The 26,524-nt window shown below is 34.1% G+C and overlaps 1 protein-coding gene across 1 annotated transcript in view; it reads right to left on the reverse strand.

Moving 5' to 3' along the window:
* LOC150098214 (furin-like protease 1, isoforms 1/1-X/2) overlaps window positions 1-26,524 on the reverse strand; it is a 469,518-nt gene that overhangs the window by 273,219 nt on the left and 169,775 nt on the right. The gene's annotated exons all lie outside the window — the stretch shown is intronic.

The following is a 26,524-nucleotide window of genomic DNA, read 5'->3' on the forward strand; positions in this document are numbered from 1 at the left end:
ACGCGGTTTCGATATAAGACGGTCTACAAACTGTAGTAACCCTTTATCTTTTCATATATTTTTCAACGCGCGACTTAAAAATCCAATTTTATCTTCATTAAATTTGCGCCTGCCCGTATCACGCATGCAGTTATAAGTAGCGAATTTATATTACGGGAAATACATAGGTAACCCTCGTATAACGCGGTACTTATACAACACGGTTCCGATAAAACTACGGTCTACAAATTGTAGTAACCCTTTATCTTTTCATATGTTTTTCACCGCGCGACTTAAAAATCAAATTTTATCTTCGTTAAATTTGTGTTTGCCTGTATCCCGCATGTAATTATAAGTAGCGAATTTATATTAGGGGAAATACCCTTTAGCACGCATGTACCTCAATTGTTTACCGTATAAAACGTTTTTATTGAAAATTGTCCTCGTTTCTGCCAGGAAAGTGCATTAAAAATCATAAGTGTGTTCATCTCAAGCTGAGCACTTTATTTTCTGGTAAGTTACATACAATATGTAATGCTTACTTTTTGTGTAAAATATTATTTTTATAGTAATGGCCACAAACTGCAACGAAAGGGAAAAACCAACATTGAAAACAAATTAATTTCTCTAGAAGAAAAATATTCAAAATCTTGGATCGGTTGAAAAATGGAGAAAAACCAGGAGTTTTTGCAGGGACTTTGAATTTAAATGAATCAACAATTCGAACAATCAAAGAAAATGAACATAAAATCCGAGAAAGTGTTTATTGCTGGGTCAACGATAAGTGCAAAGCGCGTTGCTCGTGTACGCGATATTCTAATGGAAAAATGGAGAAATCTCTAATGATTTCGATAGAAGAAGAACCTCAAAAGAAAATTCCTATGGGTGGAAATCTTATTAAACAAAAAACTCTCAAAGTTTATAAACATTTATAGTGCAGACCAGGTGTTCAATGTGGATGAATCCGGGTTATATTGGAAAAAAAAAAAAGTGCAAAAACGTAACTATATTTCGAAAAATGAAAGATCAACTCCTGGATTCAAAGTTTCCAAAGATAGAATTACTCTACTGTTTTGTAGTAATGCATCAGGTGATTACATGACAAAAACCAGTGTTTATTAACCAATCCGCAAATCCTCGTGCTATGAAAGATTAAAATATGCACTATTTTATTTTGCCTAAAACATTTATGCATTATATGCAATAAAGTTTAAGTACAATTTGTAATTTTTATACTTTTATATTATGTATATGTTTCATAGTTTATATGTTTCCATAAATTACATGAATTACCTGAATTAAATAAAAATATATTTTTGTTGGATATGCCATTGTTTATATAATTAAAAAAAAAAAACGATTTCGGAACATAACCCTACTTTTTCTATGTGATCTCATACTCGCATAACGTGATTTATATAACGCGGCATTTCTGCAAAACCTAACATCCGCGTTATACGAGGGTTACCTGTATTTTGTTTTTCTTTCTATTATTTTTAATATCATGCATAATTTTCCCATTTCCCTTGTTATCTACGTGTAACATTTTTATACACTAAGGCTGCATATTGTGTTTTGTTCCGATTTTACTTTTTCCTCAGGCAGCATGACATTTTTTTTTTATTGCCGAGGTTATAACTTTGTATCATAACTCACAGACATTGTACACGTTACGATTTGCTAACGGCATTAGTCAATATAAATACCGTAACGTAAGAAATGCTACTGCATTAGTCGATTAAACAGATCAATCTGATCATTTCAATCGCCAAGCATGCAGCGATTCTTGTATAATGACCTCTTTTTATTGTGATAAAAAAAAACTAAATCTATCATTTATTTATGTCAATTATTCCTAGCATATAATTCTGTATCATTTGGAATCGCTTTTGCTAATTGTGAGAATTACTTTTGGTATAAACCAAAAGCAAGAAGGATCGACACATTTTATGAAAAACAATTTCAAATACTAAATTTCGATGTTCTTTAGAAAGGAGCTATGAAGAAGATCTGAACAAAGTAGATCTATGTCACAGAACTGATTTATTCTGTGACAAAATCAGCCAGAATTTGGTTTTTTCTCAGTTAGTTGGATTTATATTATTATTATTATTATTATTATTTAATTCAGCCTGCATGAGTTGTGGGTAATGAACAATTGTAACTATGGTTAAAACTGTGTTTCTCCTTATAGTAGAATCGTCATTCCTTCTCTATGGAGGTATGCCACCCCAGGCTTACCCACAACTATATTTAAAATTTTTCTTGGATAATATTAGAGACAATTTTAAATATAGTTTTTCATATATAAATCACTTAATCAAGTTTAATACAATGGCTGAACGAATAATTACAAGTATGCACGTTCTTTCTGCACACAATAAATGTGAAATTAGACAAACATTACATACCAGCACAATAAAAATAACCCCATTTTAAATAAATCAATTCTGTGACACAGATCTATTTTATTCAGATTCTCTCTATAGCTCCTTTCTAAAGAACATCATCGATCGCTCATGCAATGCCGTCAAGAACTAACACTTCCGCTATATCGACCTGGTTAAGGACACGGGAGTCCATTTAGCGGTACTCACTAATCAGAGGAGTGCCAATAAGGGCTTATCCATAAATTACGAAAGCATTAGCCTGCAGGGGGGGATATTCTTTTGTGATAATAGGTTGGTGTTCATTATATTTATAGAGGCACTTTGTGACGGAGGGAGTGGGGATCTAAAAATCTGAATTTTATGATAATTTCATGTAATTTATGAACGAGTTTTAACAGCACTAACAATGAAACAGGAAGCTGCACTTAAAACACCAAAAAAGTTTATTTTTCATGACAACCGGCACTGAAACGAAAACATGCAGATCCCTTAAAGATCGTAATAACTTAAGTTACATGGCACATCAGCAGCGCAGTCACAGGTGTCATGACATTCACACCTAGAAAGATCCAGGTTCGAATCAAGTTTAGAATGGAAAGGACGTTTTCAAATGAAGGTGAGTGAACTGACTAGAGAATTTCATAAGAAGGCGAAAGAGGTTTTCTTCCACAAGTAACAGAAGTAATATTTTGATCCTGAAATAAAACTCAAAAGTAACATACACTTTTTAGAAAGAAGTCAACAGACATCCCTATGGGCAAAGTGCATCGTGCCAAGTAACGTCACATGTTTGTAGCACGTATAAAATAGAGGAATATGATGCTTCCAAGTCAGTGCAACTGTGTCCGGGTGAAAGAAGGTAATTCATGTTTGAAAGAGGTGTTGTGATAGAATGGCATATCTGTTCGGCAAACTGTTGACAAATTGGATCATACCAGGTCAACAATCAGTGATACCATACTGAGATGGAAGGGCAGGGAGACAACTGCAAGTACTACCTGCAGTGGACGACCAACCACACTCACCGAAAGTGATCGTAGGTGCTACGAGGATAATATGTAAAAACCGCCATTCGTCGGCCGACACGTTGAATGCGGAGTTCCGGGCATCGACTAGAACACGAATTTGCACAAAAGCATTCAGAACTGTAGCTAACAACATGGGTTTCCGTGGTAGAAGGGCAAGATACGAACCAACATGCAGCGTCGTCTTCAGTGGTGAGTAGTGCGTGCATAGGGGGACATGGAAGCTTGGAATTCGTCGCTCCACTGTTATGGAGCGACGAATCATACGTCGCTGCACCCTCTACCGAGCAGATGAACGGGTGTGGTGGATGCCCGGCGAACGTCTCTGCCAGAGTGCATGACCCCAACAATGAAATTCGCAGGTGGCGGTGTGATGGTATGGTCCTGTTTTTCCTAGTTCATCGTCGGATCTCTGTGGTGGCACAAACACTGAACTCCGAAGTATTTGAACATTCTGGACAATGCGATGCAAATTTGTGGCGTTTTCACGGAGCAGACGATTGTTTCTTTCAGCAAGACAATGCACTGTGTCATAAGGCTGCTGCTGTAACTGCGTGGTTTGTGGACATGAACGTCACCACACTTGACTGACCTCCACAAAGCCCTGATCTCAACCCTAATGAACTTTGGCGTCGGGTGAGGTTAAGGGATGTCCTCCCTACAAAAGTCCAGGACCTCATTACATGCCTACAGGAAGAATGGTCCAAAATTCCAATTAATCACTATTGTACGCTTGTGGAAAGTATGCTCCGTAGGATTACTGCAGTCATCGCAGTGAAAAGAGGGCCTACATCTTGTTAAAATGAGCGCCATGGCTGTTTGTTCCTCACACTATGTGGTCCCTTGACTTCTTTCCAAGCAGTGTATAATCAACTACTTCTGAACGTTGTTTGTACTTTTTTTTCTGCTAACTCATCTCGACTTACCTGAGCAGAAAAATGTACAGATACAATTCTGTTCTTGTTTGTTTGTCGTAATGTTACAAGTGCTGCTGCTTATCCTGTAGTTGCCCTTGAATTGTATTCGTGATGGGACACTGAATGATGGCGACAATCAACCACTACTTCCGACAGGCTGGTATCTGTATGTTCTCTGACCAGTTTGCATCGTGTTTTGTAGAATGTGAAGCCATTATAAAAGTTACTCTCGTCCCAAGGCAATTGAACTGTAGTCAATCTAAGCAAAAAAGTATTGTACTGACTATGCTGCGAGTGAACTATTCATATAAGCAGAATCAGAATGGTAAAAGAAAAATCTATGATATTCTTTTATTTAAAGCAATGTCGAAAGTAGATGAAACGTCGTTTTTTAATTTCATTTAATTCGTTTTTGAGAAGATATACTACATAATTTCTTACTTCATCTATACATATTTATGATAATCTATTTAATTTCTCATTATTACTACCGAGTATAATATTCTTTAAGAAAGCATATTCGTACAACAAACCAATACTCTATCATCAAATCTAATAAAACCAACTATGGAAATTAAGTAAGCTAATCTAAGCCAGAGGAAAAATTTGTACATATATAGTCGGAAATATTTTGAACGATCCACTTATTTCTTAAATGAACAGCAAGAATAAATTGAAAAAAAGAAAAAAAAATCAGTGTGATCTCTCTCACACACACACAGAGAGAGAGAGAGATTTTTTATGGTAGGTTATTTTTTATTTACGACCGAAACAACTCAGGCTATAAAGCCAGCATATTATGTCTGTTAATTACGTGTGGTCGGACAATCATAAACACCTCGAACTTCGAGGTGTTTATGATTTGCGGGTTCGAGGTGTTTATGATTTCCCTACTAAATCTGTGTGGAAAGGGATTCTGCGACGCTACCACTTCTTATAGCAGAAAGCTTCACTCCGAAAAAACCCGATGGGGATATGGGAGTGACCATACGGCATCCATTGATATCAAATGTGAGTAACTAATTACATGTACTCTATGCCCGGTATGTCTGTTTTGCGGTATGTCTGTTTTCTGTTATTAGCTTAATTCCGTACGAAGCTGCTTTCTACTAGAAAAATTATATATTGCAAGTTACAGGCAAAGGATAATATGCAGGAAACAACAACAAAGATTATTTGCAGCGTTATGGAAATGAGGTTTTAAATTTTAAACACGTACACAAAGAAGCCTAAGCAAATATATTTTAAACGAAATAGTGCAATATAAAAAATTTTACATTTTAAATTTCTGAATTTTAGTATTATAAAGAGCTTCCATAGCTCAGGATTGGTACAGAGGAACCCTTTGGTTGAAAACACCGGTTAGAATCCCGTCTACGACGTGAAGTTTTTGAGGTTCTGAGAGACAAATACAAATAAGAGCTATGGAAGCTATATGTGGTTGATAAATGAATCTTTCCTGCAAGATATGTAGACAATCTGGTATTATGGAAAAGATGGAAGTGCAGCAAAGATATTGCAAAGTATAATCCTGAAAGTGCTTTCTTCTTTTTAAGTTTAAAAAGAGACAAAAATTTTTTAGAACAATACACGTGCATGAAATAAAATTATACGGGTATTAAAATTCATTATCTGCATTTTTCATGTTCATATCACATGTCGTTGTTAGCAATAACTCGAGGGGAGAAAATAAATAATATAACTAGAGTAACCATTAAGAGACAAATATACTGCATATTTTTAGTCGAGCAATGTTTTATTGTTGCTTCGGTAGTTCTGCTAACAATTCCATTAAATGTGATGAAAGCTTTAAAAATGACACAGCACTGACCTGTTTCTAGTGAACACACACACACACACACACACACACACACACACACACACACACACAATATGCGTAGATGGCGACAGGTATGTTAACGGTGTTAGAAATGTAACAACTTTCTTAAGCTCATAATTGTGAAATTATTTTGTTTTTCAGAGTGCTTTACTTAAAAAGAATTAATGGAGATAAATGAAGTTATCTGTTAACGTTCTTCTGAAAAAAACGTACAGAAAGAAGATAAAGAATACTTACTGATTTGTTTGGAATTTAATAGCTACGTGGATATTCTCTTTAGGTAGTTAGCAAAGGATTACAGAGTCAGCTAACAGTAAATCACACAAACACATTAAAATTCTCTTCGGTCACACTTTGTGTTACTTTACAATTCACAGTTTTTTTTTTGCATGCAGTACCTCATTTAATAAACTGTGAATTATTACATTGCTCACATTCTTCCTGTCTGTCACGAGCGTTCGTTCGTCTCTTATTTATGACACTACATTTTAAATGTTGCTAATATGTTTACGTAACTACGAACAAGAATTAGTTTGTTTTTACCAACTTTTATATATTTAATTTTAAGTCCAATTATGTTCGGTTAGTCATTATGCGATGCTGAACATACCTTTTCGCGGTGTAAATATACACAGACTTTAGAACGAAATGGCTTTTTTTACGTGATAGTTTTGGAAATCCAAAACTATTTTCCTTGTATGTATATGTATGTGTATATATATATATATACAGGGTGTTCGGGATAAATTTGACATATTTATAATTAATTATATTTTTCCGTAAGTTACATGTATTAACACACACTTCTCTTCATTTAAACGTTTGGACCCTTCTTCATTCATATACAAGATGTCAGAAAGGATGGATAGCTGGAACCCACCTGAATCATGGAAGAGAATAACTTGTATCATGATGATTCGTGCCCGCCATCAAAATAAGGATATTACGACTGCTGCCCAATGCTCCCTGAATACAGTAAAAACAATCAGGCATGAACTAGAGACTTGCAATGGTGACTACGAGGATGTAGCAAGAAGAAAGATCCCTAGCAGACGATCTGATTGCGTTCGTACAGCAGAATTCCTCGCAAATCTGCAGGAACAGGTGTTGAAGAACCCTGGCATTGGAATTCGGGCTTTGTTCGTGGAGTTGCTAACTGTAGTCAAGCCCTGGATAACAAGGGTAGCAAATGGTAGGCCGTATGTATGGCAGCAGGATTCGGCCCCTTGCCACACCTCTAGGAAAAGTCAAAAATGGTTGTCTGAAATTTTCTACGACTTCACCAGTCCAAATGTTTGGCCTCCAAACACCCCAGACCTTAACCCCATGGATTATTTTGTATGGGGCGGAGTTGAAAAAGACACCAATCGCACTTCCAGTAATACAAAAGCCCAGTTAATGGATAAAATTAAAACAGTTTTTGCGGCCCTTCCCAGGGAGACTGTAGCATCAGCTTGTTCGAGGTTCCGAAGCAGAATTGAAGCTGTGATCGATGCTAATGGTGGTTATTTTGAGTAAATCTTGTTGATAGTATTGTAATTAACTCTGCCTGTAATGTTTTTTTGTCAATTCATTAAATTTAATAGATACAAAGAAGATTTTCTTTTTCCTTACGAAACTGTCAAATTTATCCCGAACACCCTGTATATATATATATATATTTTGACTGACTGAAACCGAGAAAATAAATAAGTTAATTTAATGGAGCACACAACATGTTTCGTCAAAACGACTTCTTCAGGCGTGGTAACACTTAAAGCAAATTAAAAAACCATAAAAACACTGTGCCATTATAATAACAGACTTGTAAACTGAAGTTAAGTTGACTTAACTTCAGTTTACAAGTCTGTTATTATAACGGCACATTATAATGTGCCGTTATAGTTAAGACAACTTAACTTCAATTTACAAGTTAAGTTGACTTAACTTCAGTTTACAAGTCTGTTATTATAACGGCACATTATAATGTGCCGTTATAGTTAAGACAACTTAACTTCAATTTACAAGTTAAGTTGACTTAACTTCAGTTTACAAGTCTGTTATTATAATGGCACAGTGTTTTTATGGTTTTTTAATTTGCTTTAAGTGTTATCACGCCTGAAGTAGTTTTTAAGAAACATGTTGATATATATATATCAACTCTATAATATAAAATGATAAGCTTTTTTTTTTTTTTGCAACGTTTTTGTGTCACGTTTTTTGTCAAGTTATTTGAAACGTTTTGAAACTCAGGGCTACCCTGAGTGTCGAGTCATCAGAATTCAAGGAAAACAGGCCTACCAGTCCGGAACTCGGGGCGTTGGGCATCGTGGGGGCGGAACCCCCCCTTTCGAGTCATCTGAATTCAAGGAGAACTGGCCTACCAGTCCGCAATCGGGGGGCGTCGTAGGCGTCAGGGGGGGAGCCCCCTAGTGTATATATATATATATATATATATATATATATATATATATATATATATATAAGGAAAATAGTTTTGGATTTCCACAACTATCACGTGAAAGTCATTTCGTTCTAAAGTCTGTGTATATTTACATAGACTTTAGTCATAAGTAATGACATAAGTATTATGTCATAAGTAATGACATAAGTATTATGTCATAAGTAATGACATAATATCTGTTCAAATACAGCTTTCCGAGATCTTTCGGTATCGCCGACAATAACTACTTCAACATGAGACTAGATAGCAGTCCACTAGGAAGTTTCACTTTAATTGCTCTAATGGACTACGGCTATATGGGTATTACCAGAAACCTTAAAAGCAATTACCATAATTAGGGTGAAGGTTAATTGCTGCCATTTACGTTCAAATCATGAATCTAATGGCCACTTTCAGCTGATACAATCAAGATGAGCAAAATCCGATCTAAAAGATCGTGAAGTACTGTAGTTAATGGCATTGGATGATCAAGTAAGTGGATAAAATCGGACTTGCCAAACTTTATCATGAATTTAACTATAAGTAGTCCTTTAGGTATTCAAATCTTAGAAAGTCCTTGCAGTTTATAGCATGACAATTAAAATTAGTAGCATCGCACAGCTACTAATTTTAGCTGCATGAGTGTTTTGGAAGTGAGAATTTACTTAGAAATATACTTCGCTACGTTCAGGTCATGCATCCTAATTGCAGTGCGACTTTTCGTAGCTGAGATGTAGGATCAGAATTATGAGCTCTGATGGATTTATTTTAGTTGTCTTTATTACCTGATTATTTTCGTTTCATTTGAGACTACGATAACTTTTTAATGCTCTGTCTTTTTTATTCTTGCCGAATACATTTTTGAGGCGACATCCACATGTGCCAAAATGGAAAAGTAGAGACTGAACTAAGAGAAGGGAATGAAATTAAATCGCGTTAACCTAAAAGATTATTATGAAAACTTTCAAATCCACCGTGATCGAAAATAAGTTTACGGAGAAAACCCAAGAGCATTTTAATCGATAAAAAAGGCATAGGGTAAACCATTCGCCACACATAATAAATTCACATCGCTACAGCTAGCTACCAAGCAGATTACATCTCGTTGCTCCATAATGTAGAGAAATATCAGCAATGCAGCATGCGAATAGTAACGGAACGACTTCACCACAAATCTAGCAAATTACAATGCGAGGGGGGTGGTAGGAAAGGTTTCTGGGGGCATAATGGAAGTGTTCACAATAACGACGAGAGATCGTTGTAAAAGACTCAACTAACATAGTTCAGCCAGTGTTTGGTTTTCATTGGACTGGGATTACAAGCGAAGTATCTAAGGCTCTGAGGGCAGTATCTCTATTAACCCATTCGTTCCTAATGTCCTATGTATACTCCACCCTCAATAATATTCATAAAAATCTACTTATAGAAACTAATCAGTACCACACATAAATATTAGGAATTAGGAATGTCAGGAAGAGTAATCAGTATTTTGATGAATAAAACTGCATTCTCATGTTTACGGGCTTTATCTTACTTCATCCCTCTTGTTATCCTACTAGTTTTGCAAGGTGAAAAAAAAAAAAAAAAACAAGCTTCCCGTGTGTGTGTGTGGAGGGATCCCCGCTTTAGCCAATGCACAACAGTTCGTTGGCTCAAGCAATTCCACTAGGGATCTCACATATCATTCTTCAAAGAAATAAAATAATATATTGTTAATAATTAATCATTAATTAAAGTTTGGTGATGCCATGTTTCTGAGTTAAGCCACTGAAATGGCTGAAGGATCAGTAACCAATTAAGTTTTTATGGAATGGATAGCTCATATTGTTAATTTCATAACGACAGGACAAACATTACTAATTTTCGATTTCGCCAAAGCACATCTCTATGCCAATGTTGTCGATTGAAGAATATTGATATCCAGAGATAATAGAACAACCACGGGAAAAAGAGCACTGAGAAAGCAAAATTTAGGACAATATTTCCACAGTTTGCCTAAATCAGTGACAGAATACTTAGAGAGAAGAATTTTTTGGGTGTCTGGCTCAAATCCATGACAACGTCTATGCAATCTGTTTGATTTTAACGCAAATCAGAGCTATCATGTCATACCTGCACCCATTCTTTCCGAGTTAAACTCATCTTCAACGATCTGATGAGAAGGAAGTGGAATACGAAACAGAATCGGAAGAGGAGAACAACAGCGAGCCACCTGACCCACAAACATCTATTGAACTAATACAGAAATTCTTCGTGACAATCAAATGCAGGGTATCAAATGTGACAGAAATGCTGAAATCGCCTAAACTGATGGCATGGGAAAACAAAAACCTAGATGTTCGGCTAAAAGAACTTTTAATCTTTATCTGCAGATGGAAAAAAAAAAAAAAAAGGAAGTGGTTTAACAGTTACCAGTAAGAGGCGGAACTCCTTTCAAGATTCTGACAAGTCGAACACTAGTGGAATCTTTCATAGAAAAAAAAATTTAAAAAGAGAAAGATTGCTTTGTATATGTAGGAAGAAGGCAATATACAAATACGACTATGAAAGGTGTGGCTAACGTAGTAATAACATATAAGTTGATTTTCGCTGACTTTTTTATTGTCCCAGTGAAATATTTTAAGATAACAATTTTATTACAATAAGCTATTTTTGAATATTAATTAGATATTCAAAAATAGTTTATTTGTATTAAGATTTTGTTTTTATTTTTGTGATGTTTTCATTTTTCAGTTTCTATCCATAAGTTCGGCTCAGCATAATAATTAGAATTCGCCCTTCTTCCATATAATTATAACATTTTCTTTCTGAATAAATTTTATAAACACTGCCCAAATTTGCAACTACCTATAAGCGAAATAAATTAGACAATATCTCAATATCAGAATATGGTTATCTACCTTATAATTAACTGAGCTATGTAACGAGTTGGATTATGTCAAGATATAATTAAAAGTGACTAGAAGCAATATCAATACAATTCGGCGAAAGATTTTGAAATGTAAAAAAAAAAAAAAAAAACAGGAAGAAAATAAACAAAAATAAAGAGAGAAAGAAAGAAAAACAGACTATTAATCAACTGATTCTAAAAGGTTATTTATAACATATTCGAATATTTCAAATATATCTAAAATAATTCTAAAACTACATTTGTTTTGGGGATTTTTATATTAATTTTGAAGCTACAAATAAATTTACAACTGTGAATCGTTAGAGCTATCATCAAACATTCATTCAGTACTCTAACAGAAATTACACTTAAGTTGTTGAAGCAAGTAATATAATTGGAGGAGAGAGAGAGAGAGAGAGAGCTAAAGGCAGAAATTCGATTATTTTACATAAAACAAATACATAAACAGTAAAATGAAAATAACGAAGGAATATGTTACTGCAAAAATTTCTCCGCCCCTGTAAATCTGGACTTTTTCCCGACTGAACGCAGTTGCTTAAGATTAAATTGGAACGCACGACTATTTCTAATGAGTTATTTATTATTTTAGTGTGATATCAGTTATGTAAAGTAATTAATTCTTATGGTTATACTGGGCTAGGAATAATATAAAAATGATGCATTTACAAGGGGATGGTAAATGAACAGCATGAAAAGAGTTATCTGTTTTATTTTTAGTGGATATAAGAAAATACAGAGAGAGGGAGAGACTAAAAAAGAAACATCTGATCTTTGCACATAATGAGAAAACCTGAGAATCAGAAAGTACGTGAACGCTTCTTATCTGAATTGCTAACAATTTGGCAATAATAAGCCTTCTGGTTATTTGTTAAACGAGCCGTTAAATAAAGTGAGAACTGGCAATCTGTCATCACTATAACTAAATTCAATGATGTAGGCCGCTTAGCACTTATCACCCGAGGGTTTCTATAAAAAGAAAAGAAAGAGAAAAAACAAAAAAGCGTCCAAAGCTCCACTTAAGCACGGCAGCGTCGGAGTTCGTGATAACAGCGAATATCTTCCGGACAACGACATCTTTCCTTGAATATCCCTATCCCAACTACTTCCCCATTATAATCAGAGATTAATTTGCTGTTTTAATCAGCACATCCTGTTGTGTCGCTTCCTGCCTTCTTGTAATCCTCGAAGTGGATGGATGTGAAGACGCATATTTAAGAGCGTCCTAAACTGCGTTACTCAACTTATTAATTTCGTCTAAGTTTCGCCTCTTAATTATGATTTCTGAGTTTAAGTGCAAGTGGCATAATTGTTGTCGATACTTTTATACTGCAAATATTTTCCTACCCCGTCCTCTCCTTCATTCTCTTTCTTGGAAGAAACGGATCGTTAGAAAGACCATGTGTCAATCGAATTCGTTTCCTTTACGCCGAAAGGGAAGAGCTTAATCACGCATTACGTTTATTAAAGAATGACTGATAACTGAAGCTAGCAATTCAATTGTCATTATGAGTTCATGAAGAGCAACAAAAACAAGTGGGAAAAAGTCAATTAAAATTTGCTTCATCTGCTAGCATATTTCAAAATTTCTGTTGTACGCCATCTATTGATAATTTCAATAATCCTTTCCCATGTCTTTCAGGATTTTTGACCTCCCAAAATATATTTTTCAAGCGAGCGAATGAAACAGAAAAGTTAAATTGCTTCAATACCCTGTTCAATACCTTGTATGACAAAATATCTTCAGCGCTGTTCATAATATTCCAATTGGCATGTCAACGGATCAGGTTTTTTTTTTAGCATCAATTTTCTTGTATTATACCAGTTAGTTACATTGAAATTAGGCAATTGTTTATATACAAAGTCATTCATTACTATTTGCACTGCCTTTAGCGTTGAAAGTGACTGGTCACATAAAGAAAAACTTTAGCTGCTTCAATACCATTCCGAATTTAATGGAAACAATGTTTTACAGTGTGATTTCTATTTTTCCATTTTCTTTTTTTGATTTTAAGTATTATTCTTCCCTAAAAACAGGCATTTTATCACAATGACAGAAAGAAAGAAAGAAATTATGCTTTAGGCAATGAAAAATCTCTTATTTTCCGCTTCTTTCCATTATAAAACTACCGATTTCAAGCACAAAGAGTCAAAAAGAATACTGTAGTTGTATTATCGACATTCGCTCAGAACTGATGTCAGTCAGACCAATTTTAGAAATGTATTCATCATTCCGTAATTCATTCTGCACTCTATGAGTATGTGCACATAATGCATTCCTTGAGGCTTAATAAATACTCTAAAGTAATCTACATTATTACTTCCTGAAGCTGAAAATGAAACTTCGAGACGTCACCAGGTGTATGCGTTGCGAAGTAGATCGCCCAGTTCCGTCACAAAAGAGTTCTTTTTCTTTTTAATTTCCAAGTGTAACGGTAACTGGTTTCAAAAGAAGAATGTTTAGAATTCGTGGAATTCGTACGTATTAAAGATTAAATAAACAGAATTTCACAGTAAACTAATGATAAATTCGATAATTCGGTAAAAGAGAGAGAGAGAGAGAGAGAGAGAGAGAGAGAGAGAGAGAGAGAGAGAGAGAGAAATATAATAAGAAAATGCGTCCATATGACACAAGAAGACCAAGAACACCAAAGAAGAGACAAGGAAGAAAGAGAAACTCCAGTAAATTGAAAAATTCTTGTCCATGAAAGAAAAACAACATTAATTTGTAATAATTGAAGAAAGAGTGTATATGTATTAAGCAGTGCTCCAGAGTATTATGCAATGTCAATTATATTCGCATCCATATATTACGTACTCATTTCAGATTATCTGTTTAGTCATTATGAATAGTTATGCTAAACGACAGTTCCAACACAATGAAGAAAATGCGTAGTTTTAAAATTCAAAGCAAGGGCAATCATGTTGTCGAATACTCTATCGCTGCAAATAAAGGAAGAAATAGAAATAAGTACAGACACTGAAAATGTGACCAACCTTTTCATTTTTTTATTGGCTAACTGGATTAGCACAGTAACTTCTCAGAATATTCATACAGAAATAAGACATATTCAGAATTCAAACGTCATATTGTGTGTATTCGATATTACTTAAGGCAGTTAAGACAATTGTATGTTTTTCGGACAGTTATCTGTTATAATAGAGAGAAATTTCTGTAACCGTGGTAACCCACCTTCGCTGAAAAGCTTTTATAAATCTTTATGGCATCGAAAATATTAACAGAAAAAATAAAACGGAAAAAGAAATAAAAATAGGCAACATCAGATAGAGAAAATATTACGTGTTAACATACAGGAAAAGATTTTTATATAACACATGTAAGTAGGAAACATTCTTAGGAACCAGCAGCAGAAAAATATTCCAGGGTAAAAAATACTATATACAGAGGATCGAAAAACCATGGATGTCTTGAGACAGGATGAATTCACTGAAATTCAACATCTATATACCAAATTTTAAAAGACTATCCTCGTATGTAAAAAATGACAAACACGAAAAAAGTCCTTTCATATCTGTCTGCAGTTAAGGGCAATGCAGAATACACTCGAAATCTTCCAGTTATGCAGTCTTAATCGTTACGCAATCCCTTTCAGTATCTGAGTGAAGCTGAAATCGAAGATCCAAATTTAGATATAATTAATAAATGACTTTCTGGAATAGAAACAAGTGTGGAAATTAAATACAAACATACTTGGCAATAATTTTTCACTCTTTCAGAGAAATAATATTTGGTAACTTGTTCAATCGGCTATTAACTAATACCATCTCTCTCTTCACTCACTCACTCACTCCACACACACACACACACACACACACACAAAATATTTCTCCACCTCGCTACTGAAAATAACGTTTTCTATATTATCTGATATCAAAATCGATGATAAACAACATTTAACAACATCAGGTTGAGAGTTAATATCCTGATGGCTACACCTCAAGTTATCTCAGTGAATACACGCAACCAATAGGCACACGCACGCATTTAATCAAGATTAAAGACCTGCCAACATAAAATCTAAACATTTCTGCCTTTTAAAGATGATGAAGCATATAACCTTATTCTACCGAACAGAAAATGCAAAAATACAAAACATATAGGTCTTTATTTGTAATACCCATTGATGCAAACTAGTAATAAATACAGTACCGGAAAAATACTATAATTTTTGTGACAGAAATGCTAGTGTATTATAAAATAGGGAAGTATATTTATCCTTCTCTTCTCATGTCAAATATCAAAATATTATATACATAGTGGCAAAGTGTGGGAGCTTCCGTAGCTTAGTCGGTTTTGACAATGTCCTTCGGCTGGAAACACCTGGGTAGAAATTCCGTCTAGGAGACGAAGAACCTTTATCAGAGGCCTTTCAATTAAAGATGTACCTGTTTAACTTATGCCTGATGCTTGATTAAAATTAACGTAAAAACATTATACTAAGAGTATGGTTACGAAATCCAATTATATCTGAAGAGTCATGGGCACTTAATTAAGGGCCTGTTAGAATCACTAATGATGATGAGTAGACCTTTGCAAACTACATAAAACTGATTATATGATCAATGGAGATAAGGATTAATGTGATTACTTCGCTTTACATGGATATCTCATTTTGGTGCATAGGATTTAATTTCTTTACTGGTTTAGTTTTATCTATTATTATCCAGCAAGCTTTGTATGCTTGCTTCATTCACGAGTCATACAAAAAAAATCTATCTAGCTATCTTTTTTTTTTTTTTTTTGTAAATCTAATACTAAAAAAAAAAAAAAAAATATATATATATATATATATATATATATATATATATATATATAATCAAAATCTTTACTACATTATTTAAATTAAGGGGATATTTAATCCCACATTATTTCAAAGAACCGAATATGAAAACACTCTAAGATAGAAATCAAAGAGTTTCATGCCGAATATAGCAAACTATAAAAGTTCGGCGAGTCCAAGCGTGAGCAAACACCTGGGTGGTACAATACCGGGCAACTCGTTGTAAAGGTGGATAAAGCTAGCATCGCTATTCTTAGTATCTCCCTTAATGTAAAACAACATACATCTCCTAGGGGATGAGTTTTACATTAGGGCAAATACTAAGAATAGCGATCCTAGCTTTATCCACCTTTACAACGAGTTTCCCGGTATTGTACCACCCAGGTGTTTGCTCACGCTTGGACTCGCCGAACTTTTATAGTTTGCTATATTCGGCATGAAAGTCTTTGATTTCTATCTTAGAGTTTTCTTATTCGGCTTATATATATATATATATATATTATATTATATACTAGGAGGGCTACGCCCCCCCCCCGGCGCCCAACCCTCTGATTTCCGGGCTGGTAGGTCATGACTGATTATGTGCGGTTGCCCCTGTGTTGCACTACCTTTAAGAGAGAGACCTACCCAATAGTAGTGCAACACAAGGGCAACTCGTAGCAAAGGTGGAGGAAGCATCACGCATTTCGTCGCCTTCCAAAAGTCATGACCTACCAAGCTGACGTCACATCCGTTTCGAATTTTATGTCACATCCGTGACATAAACACGTTTCAAATTTCAGCTTATCTTAAATTCCTGGAAACCTCTAATTAAAGGAACTTTAATGGAAGAAAGATAAATTAAGTAAGAAAAAAAAAATAAAAATAAATAATTTCATGAATGTATAGAGTAGATATTTATAATCCTGCATAATCATAAATAAACTAAATAAATCTCCTAACACCTTTTTATTTTATATAGAGTAGATATCAAATAACGTCACAAAAAAGTCTCAAATTTTGTCTCATCTTTTTATAGATAGATTATCGGTCTGCCTTTTTTGGAGAATGAAAACATCTGTTTTCATCCTCCAAAACATATATTATATTATATAATATAATATTATATTATATATATATTATATATATTATATTATATATATATTTTTATATTATATTATATTATATTATATTATATTATATTATATTATATTATATTATATTATATATATATTATATTATATTATATTATATTATATTATATTATATTATATTATATTATATTATATTATCGGTCTGCCTTTTTTGGAGGATGAAAACATCTGTTACATCCGTAAGAGACGGCATAATTCATCTTAAATCGAAAATACCTTACAAAGGGTCTTCCGGTCACTGTCACAGACGGATTTGAACGTAGGTCTTTTCAATACTAACTGAGCTAGGGAGACTGCAGAAATGGGAATCACTATTATCCCTCGATGGACCCTGTGCTATGCCTCATTTTCGCTTTTATATAATATGGCACCGAGAAAGGAACCGAGTACCGAAGAATGCAAGTCACCAAGAATGAGTCAACATATCGGACGAAAAACAAAAGCATTTTCTTGTACATCAGAGGTAAAAATCAGAACGATTTTCTTTGCAAACTCTCAGCCAAAACAGTGAAAACTGGGATGATGATGTGGTATAATATACCAAAATTAACTGGAAATTTGTACCTGAAAATATCCTGCAGAACAAATTCCGGCATTCATTACATTTACACGATACTGGAGTATAAAGGAAACAGAGCAAACGCTTTTATCTGAGCAATTATATTTTGCATGCGTATATGGATCAAAAGGCGCTTCAAAACATTTATTTATTTATTTTAATTAGTTACCAGGACTACATACGTCTATTTCTAAGGATAAGATACAAAGCGATGATGTTTTTAACGAAACAAACCGATGTAACTATATGAGCTAAACTACACAAATAGTTGAAGTGTGAAATTTCCCAGTTCAGCTGTTACAAAAATCTCGGTCATATCAGTTTAAACTGACGCAGTAAATAGAGACGATGTCAGTTTGTATCAACAATGTTTGTGAGAGATTGTGAGAATTTGTTCTCCGTAGTTCATCCGGTATAGATGAAGCTCTTTGGTTGGAAAGACCCAGGTTCGGATATTGTCTAGGAAGCGAAGAACATTTATCGTGAGTTTTCAAATGAAGGTGGGTTATCCAGTCTCATACGATGAGTGGAAGGATCTTCCCTCCAGGAAACTGGGGTTTCGTTTTTCGTCCCGCAACGAGGCAAGCCGGCTAGTAGAATTTACAGACAAAATACATTTCTACAAACTAGTAATATACTGGTTTCATAAGATGGTGTAGAATGCCTGTGTGGGCACTTGGCCAATGTTATCAGCATATGTTAAGAAATAATATTGACTGCATTTCCGATTAGATCAAATATTCTACCGATTGGTGCTGATCAGCGAATGAACCATGTCATGCTTTTCGGTATAGTGTGCATTCAAAATTCTTGCCTTCTGTGACGCCGTTTACTCTGAGCACTTGCACGATTGTACAATTTGAAAACACAGATGAATTTGTCCTGACACGCAGTGATTTCCTTTTTTCACTTAATAGCAATATTAAGTTGCGTTTGTGAATTAAAAATAAATAAATAATTAATTAAATTGGTAGCGATACGGTAATTACACGCTGGAAAAAAAATCAGCCTAAATATGCCACTAAAAATAGAATAACACGTCTAAGAGCATATGAACTTATGAATTAAATAGAAATATATATTCATTAATTAAACAACATTTAATTGGGAACTCTTTTGGTTGTTACCCATAGACTAAGGTAAAGGAATATATGAGTAATGGATTTTATAACAAAATATCTCACTTTAGAGGTCAAGGGGAAAAAAAAAATTACGTTACGTCATCTTACGTCATTTTTACTTCATTTGGAGTTTTCATATAGGTAAATGCAAAGCTATATATGAATGAAAGCACTAATTTTAATAGTTCCACAAACTTGGCATAATCCCAGTGAGCAGTCAAAACGGTAATTGCTTTTTGCTATCTGTAATCATAAGATGGATATAGAAAGCTCCCACTGGTATAATAAATAACATGAAACACTCTTAACGGATTCCGTTTTCTAATAACAGATTATTTCACATTAAGACGGCAATTTTATTGCTCTTCAACTCGTCAGCTTGATTAATTGAGGACGGTCCGTGAAAGAAATGAGCTTTGATTTAATGCAAAATAATTTCGCATTACTGAATTCAGTTTCAGATTGTTAAGCAAGTAGGTGGGCGATGAAATAAAGACCATACGTTACGTTTCCAAATATTTTTCTTTTATATTTTTTGTATTTTTTTTTCATTTTTATATAATTCGTAAACCCTGCTCTAGGGACTAAACATGGAACTTTTCGAGCCACTTCAGGCCTCCATTAAGCAGGGTATTGCCCTCACAACGGGAGATGAAATGCATCTTCCACGTAATTTTTTTTATCAAAATCAAAAGTCGCTAATATAAAAAAAGTTGAAGAAAAATCATCGATACACCCACAACAGTTCGCTAAAGGAGTTCATTCATTAAATGGTAACTTCAATAAATTTAAAAGTATTTGGTATCGTGTCAGGAGACGGAGAAGTATACAAAAAGTAAAATGATCCCAGCTTACATGGTATAGTGCGTATTTCAACATCCAGTTAAGAACAGTCAATTGACATTATGAAATTTTCATTATAAGTATAACAATAGTGCCCATTTGCAGAGCGTTCGCGATACTTAATTTCGGAGACTTTGGGATTTGGAACTAATACTTATTGCTATGCTAAGAATGAAAATAAATACTCATGATAATACTAATAATAATAAATTGTAATGAATAGTTTCATGTTAATACTACTAATTTAACAGCATACCGTTTCATCGAAAGTTTTTATTATATTTATATATTTCGTGGAGGGACACACCAAATGAATAACATTTGCCATCAAATGGTGACAAATAATGGTGTCTTGCTTCCAACTTATATAATATTTCCCACTGTTGACACACTTTGGCAAATCTCACGACAACTGGATTAATCATTATTTGAATATATAACTTCGAAATAAGAAAGATAATTCAAGACCATTGTATGCTTATTGCGACAAATTAATTGCGAACTCATAGGCTGTAAGTGAGTTAAAAAAGTCACTATAACACTTCAGTATGTTTAATTAAATGAATACTGTTATGCTTTTTCATTAATAGCGTTATCAGGGACTTTTCGAAAACCAGCATAAATATAAAGTAAGAATTTTATTCTTTAAACACACTTCATCTCACAGCGAATAATCACACGAATTAAGATATTGTTTTAAAACGTGTCATTGGATGTCGCTGTGTGCCTTTGTTCATGTCCATGAATTAAAGCAAAATGGCTATATTGAAACATAGACAAAAAATGAGGGGGTTATGTGCTTTTTGCCAACTACAGAAATTTGTCAGAAACTCTAATATGCATGGTCCTAAAATCTAGCCAAAAACCAAGTTTAGTGCAATAAATTTTTCAACAGGCCAAACAAGTATCGCTGATTAATGACTGGTCGACCTTATTCTAGGAAAATAAATAACAACAGCATTGGACACAACCCATGGTTATAGAGACTTCAATATTTAAACCTTAGCCTAGGCTATGAGCGTGTCAAAATAAATTTTTCATGAAACTGTCATAACAATTATTGTTTAATAAATAGCTACTGGAAAAAGCCGATGAGTTTTACAACATAGATGCGGATTCGGTCATCACAAGAACTGATAAATCGGTACGGTGACTATAATGTCATAGTACATACATGTGCCATTTCTGTGCTACCTAAAATAAATACTTTTTCCGCAATAAAAGAAGCTAACTTATTTATGAAACAATTAATCTTAGGCCTGCAAAACAGCTAATCTGATCGTTTTCGAAATCTGTCCTAGTCTTGTCTGTTGACATTTGTTCAAGCTAGAGTCAGTTTAGATATTGCAGTTTACACTGAGCAGCTGAGCGGAGCTACCATAACAACTCTTCTTAACCATGCTGTTTTCAAGTACAGCTATCCCTCGATTAACGCGGTTAATCAATCCCTCGATGTTACCGCGTATATCAAAATCGCGTTAATGAAATCTAATAATCAATGGTAAAAATTACAATTCGTCCATGATCAATTACTGTATTAATAATTCGTTTTATATGGTACTCTTTTAGGAAAGATAAAAAATGAATGAAAAGAAAATGTTTAATAAATGCTTGTACCTTCATTATTTACTGCAATTTTTTTATCAAAAGAAGTTATCAAGAGTCACTTGAACAGTTTTAGTTTTTTTCTTATTGGCATAAATTCTACGATAACAAGCAAAATGACTCTCCAGACCTCCGAAACAAGCAATAAATCATAAAGAAAAAACACTGCAAATATAACACATTATGGTAAAAATTAAGTGGATATTGAATCCAACATTATTTCATAGCCGAATATAGAAACTACAAGAGTAGTTTCTACGAGTTGTCCTACAAGGGAAACTCGCAGTAAAGGTGGAGTAAGCTCTAGATCCCTTTCCTTAGTATTTTCCATTTTGTAAAGCACATCTCCTAGAGGATATGTATGATAAATAAGCCTTTGGCTCTCTGTATTTCAGTAATACATGATGGTTTATTTATTTTCAGTTACAATCTAGAAATTATTGAACAAATAATAAAAAAAAAACACTAAACCATACTATACTGACATCGGAGGTCGCGGTATCTCTCAGATACAATTTACTGTCAAATATCACAAACCTTTACATAACATGTGTTAAACCAAACTGACAACGAGTGATATTCCGCATTTGTTACGAGTGCGGAATATCACTCGTAACAAATGAATGCACAGCTACTCATGACCTCCAAGCTATACACTGAATTGTGTAAGAATATTTATATTAAACATTTTGCATGTATCTGTCAGATCAGCTGCGAGCTCCGCAGGGTTAAAGGCGCGTTGATCAAAACTCTTGCCGCGTATATCAAGGGATTGCCGCAATTAATTTCGCCGCGGTAATCAAATCCCGCGTTAAGAAAGGAATACCTGTAAATAGGCATTCTATATGTAAAAAAAAAACATCAGAATACAGGGTGATCTAAAAGTTGCGCACATCAAAGTTGAAGGTGAGCTACATCGAAGTGTTTCAATTCTAATTATTCGTTTTGCCTATAACACGATTGGTCACGATCGTTTAATTATCAGCCACGTGTCGGGTATTGGGCGTTCGTTGCGTAGTTTTGTTTAGGAAAGTGAAATGGTACTTTCCCAGGAGCAACGGAATGTTATTTTGCCTGTTGTTCTTACGGAAATGTTGTAGAGGAATTTCGTCAGAAGTATCCGACTCTGTTGTTCCTCAAAATTCGACAATTACGAGATTAATTAAACACTTTTGGGAAACTGGATCAGTTACAAACAAACAGCGGCACAGAAGACCTTCCATTTTGATTGAGGCTAAAGTGACTGCGGTACACGTCGTGTTGCAACGTTCACGTTCAAAGAGTCTTAGAAGACTCTTCTGCACAGACGGGTATGCCATATGGCAGTACTTGGAGAGCCACCAGACAATTAAAACTTCATCCATACCGTATTCACTCAGAAATCGTTAGGAATTGAAACCACTGGATAAGGAAAACCGTGTTGTGCACTTGTAGGTGGTTTCGATCATTGAAGAAAATGGAGTTCACTAGCTGGAAGTTCTTCAGCGACGAAGCGTGGCTCCACCTAAATGGATACGTCAATAGCTAAAATAACAGAATTTGGTCATAGGAAAATCCTCATGTTTTCCATGAAACGCCCTTGCATTCTCTGAAAATCGGTGTGAGTATACCAAGTCGCATACCAAGACATTACCCAGTTCGTGACTCTCCTTGTGATTGAAGAACGTAATTGCTGTTTTCAGCAGGAAGGTGTCACCTGCCATACATTAAACGAAACAATGCATTTTTTGCAAGACAGACTGATTTCTAAAGGATTTTGGCCCCCAAGGTTGCCAGATTTGTCACCTCCAGATTTCTTCTTATGGGGGTTACCGGAAAGGCAAGGTGTATAAAAATAATCCTCACACAAACTGAAGACGAACATCACTGAAATAATCAGAGCAATCAGTAATTCCATGTTTCGAAAAGTTGCTTCCAATTTGGTAAAAAAATCATATCCCTACGTTCAAGAACGAGGCGACCATTTTGAACATTTGCTTAAATAAAATGAAATCCAGATTAGTGAACATTAACTGATATCATCATTTACGATACTGTTATACAGGGCGATCCAAAAGTCGCTTACATCATAAAATAAACGTGAATTTTTCAATATTAATGACAAACTTTATAGGACTAAATTACGACAAACAAAGCTTATAACCGTATCTTTACAAAGGCAAAAATAAAGAACATTAACATGGATTTTATTAAGCTTCTTGGACATGTAGTATTATCATAGTGATCTGTACACCCCTTGAGGATACATATCAGGAATCTCATGAACAGTACTAGAAAGATCAGCTAAATTGGATATCTGCTCCTAATATTTCATATGCGAGCTGAAAACTAGAAGGATCATCATATTATCATGAGGACATACATATACATACAGTGACCATATTTTTTTTGGAGAAAATAAAGGACGAATCAGAAATTGTTTCATAATAAAAAAAGACAGGTTGCGTTTATTTGTTTTACTAAAACTAAAAAGCTTTATAACGTTTATTATAAAATATAAGCATAAAATATAAGCATTTTAAACAATTATATTATTACTTAAAAAATTTAATTTTGATACTTTTCACAAGAATGAACTTTTTTTAATAAATCAGGTTTGTGTTTTAAAAATTCATAAAACTGTATACAATTCATGTCAAAGTTCCTGGTATAAACGCATGCTTTCAATGTGTCGATTTTTAATTGGGTTTTTTCACTGATCCACATAATGTTCCCTAATGAAAATACTCGTTCAGTGGGGGCATTAGATCCAAGGAGATATAAATTCAACGATTTTTAAAATGCTTTTAAAAGATATATGTTTATCTGCGAATTTTTAAAATTTTCACCCCATCTACGTTGGCAGACTCGTCATTTTGTCGCCATTCTTCGATCTTTTCACTGATGACATAACTTTTAATACACGAAACTTCATCAAATAGTTCGCCGTCGTTTATATTTAAGTTCTAGTGACTGGAAATGAATAAAACGCTTTGCTCGATCTTCGCCCACAGAGGAATTTCTCGTGCCAGGACCCATTCAGATACTTCCATTTCCATGAAACAGCTGTCCCAGTTTTTTTAAATAATCAATGCAGGTTTGAAAAAAATTATGAATTGCATCTTTAAATATGTTGGCACCAATATTCAATTTACTATTTCAATTCACAAAATAAAGGACAAAATGGCCATTTAGAAAAAAAAAATCTAAAGGACAGAGCAGTGAAATAAAGGATATGGTCACCGTATATATACAGGATACTATGATGATATTATATATCCAACAAAATTAATGAAAGCTACACCAGCGAGCATTAACTGATTATCATCATTTAGGATATGTTGTGCTATGCCATATTTAGGCATTCTAAGTAACTTTATTTTTTGTCTATCTCTTGCGTTTTATACCAGGGCAAATCATTCTCCGATCGTTTAAGTGAGACGATGAACCTTTAATCTGTACTCATTTCCCTACGAATTGATACAGTACTGTATTGCATCAGTCCACCAGTTTTACAAAGGATACGCAGGGTCTCTATCTCATTTGACAAGCCAGCTCATGAACAAAAGTTTACGATTATCTGTTAAGATTTTAAATAAAATCTAGACTATTATGTTTCGAAGAGAAGCGATATTGAAATTAACTTCGATAAAAGTCAAACCAAATTTTCTCTTATCCTTATTTTTTAATTTAAACTATAATTAAAGGAGTACTCCGAGGAGGCCTCCGTCGCACAGATGAAAGAACAACGCATGCATTTGAAAAGGCATTGGTTGAATCCCGTCCCGAAATGAGAAATATTTATAACAGCTTTTCAACTGAAAGCGATTTAGCCGATTATATGGTAACAAAGCTCTCCTTTTGAAAACTTGAATTATTTTCTTCGCCATAAAACACAAACAGATAGGAGAAGAACAACAACTGCCAAAATAAACTTGTCTAATAACCACGACTGTCTAGCGTAATCATATACAATTCAATAACCACAATACTCAAGAGCCGTAGAAAGATAGCGTTCTCTCCTTGAAATACGTTTAACCTCAATTCTTTCTGAACAAAAACATGTCACATGTAGCGTTCTCTTTCAGTTTCTGCGCTAAATTCTTCCAAACAAGTAATCTTGCAAAATCTAAAATCAGATTTTACTGACCTTGAAAAAATAGGTGCGGTGTAGCCAATCACCATTCCATAGTAGAACATTTAATCACTAAACGAACTTTTCTGCCTCTTCGTTCATTCACTCTGTTCCTTTCATTTAGAACATATTACTTTTTTTAAGAAAAAAAAACAGCTATTCAACTCCATTATCAGTACGTTTCTTTTGCTTACTTCTTCCAAACTTTCCATTCGTCCAAAATATTGGTGTACCACAACTCCCACAACTTTTTTTTTTTTTTGAATAATCATTTATAACCTGAAATCAGCAGTAGTTGATTCGAGCCTGCCTTACAATACAAATACTCAGTTCGCAATTTAAATCAATGCTTCTCAAAGAATTAAAAGAAAAATATGAAAATGAAGCTCTAGCTAATAAGTTTAAATATCCTATTTATCTGTTTAAAAAATGGAAGCCAAATCTCTACTAACAATTAATAGAAAGAATTAATAAAGATAATCTGAATAAATAACTCTTTTCGAAAATTAATATAATCGAAAACATATAATTCGATATATACGACCGACAGATTTAAAAGATCAGCACTGCTAATTCTACACTATAACTATATACTATTTCCTTATACTCCAAAAAGCACGTATATATATCCCATTGCGAAACAAAAGATGCATTATACAGAAATCAATGCTAACTGGAAGTAAAAATGTTACTATTAGTGAACCACCAGATTTTATATCTTTTTTTTTTTTTAAGTGTAGTGCCTTTAACCAAAAATAGAGAAATATTCATTAAGATTATGAAACATTTTCACGTCAAATCAGATATTTTATGTAACGTTTACAGTCTTAACTGAAACAACAACGCTTGACATTTCCTGATACTCA

The sequence above is a fragment of the Typopeltis vanoorti genome, chromosome 16, assembly GCF_054136105.1.
Source record: "Typopeltis vanoorti isolate ZY-2024b chromosome 16, IOZ_Tvanoo_1.0, whole genome shotgun sequence".
Lineage (NCBI taxonomy): Eukaryota > Metazoa > Arthropoda > Arachnida > Uropygi > Thelyphonidae > Typopeltis > Typopeltis vanoorti.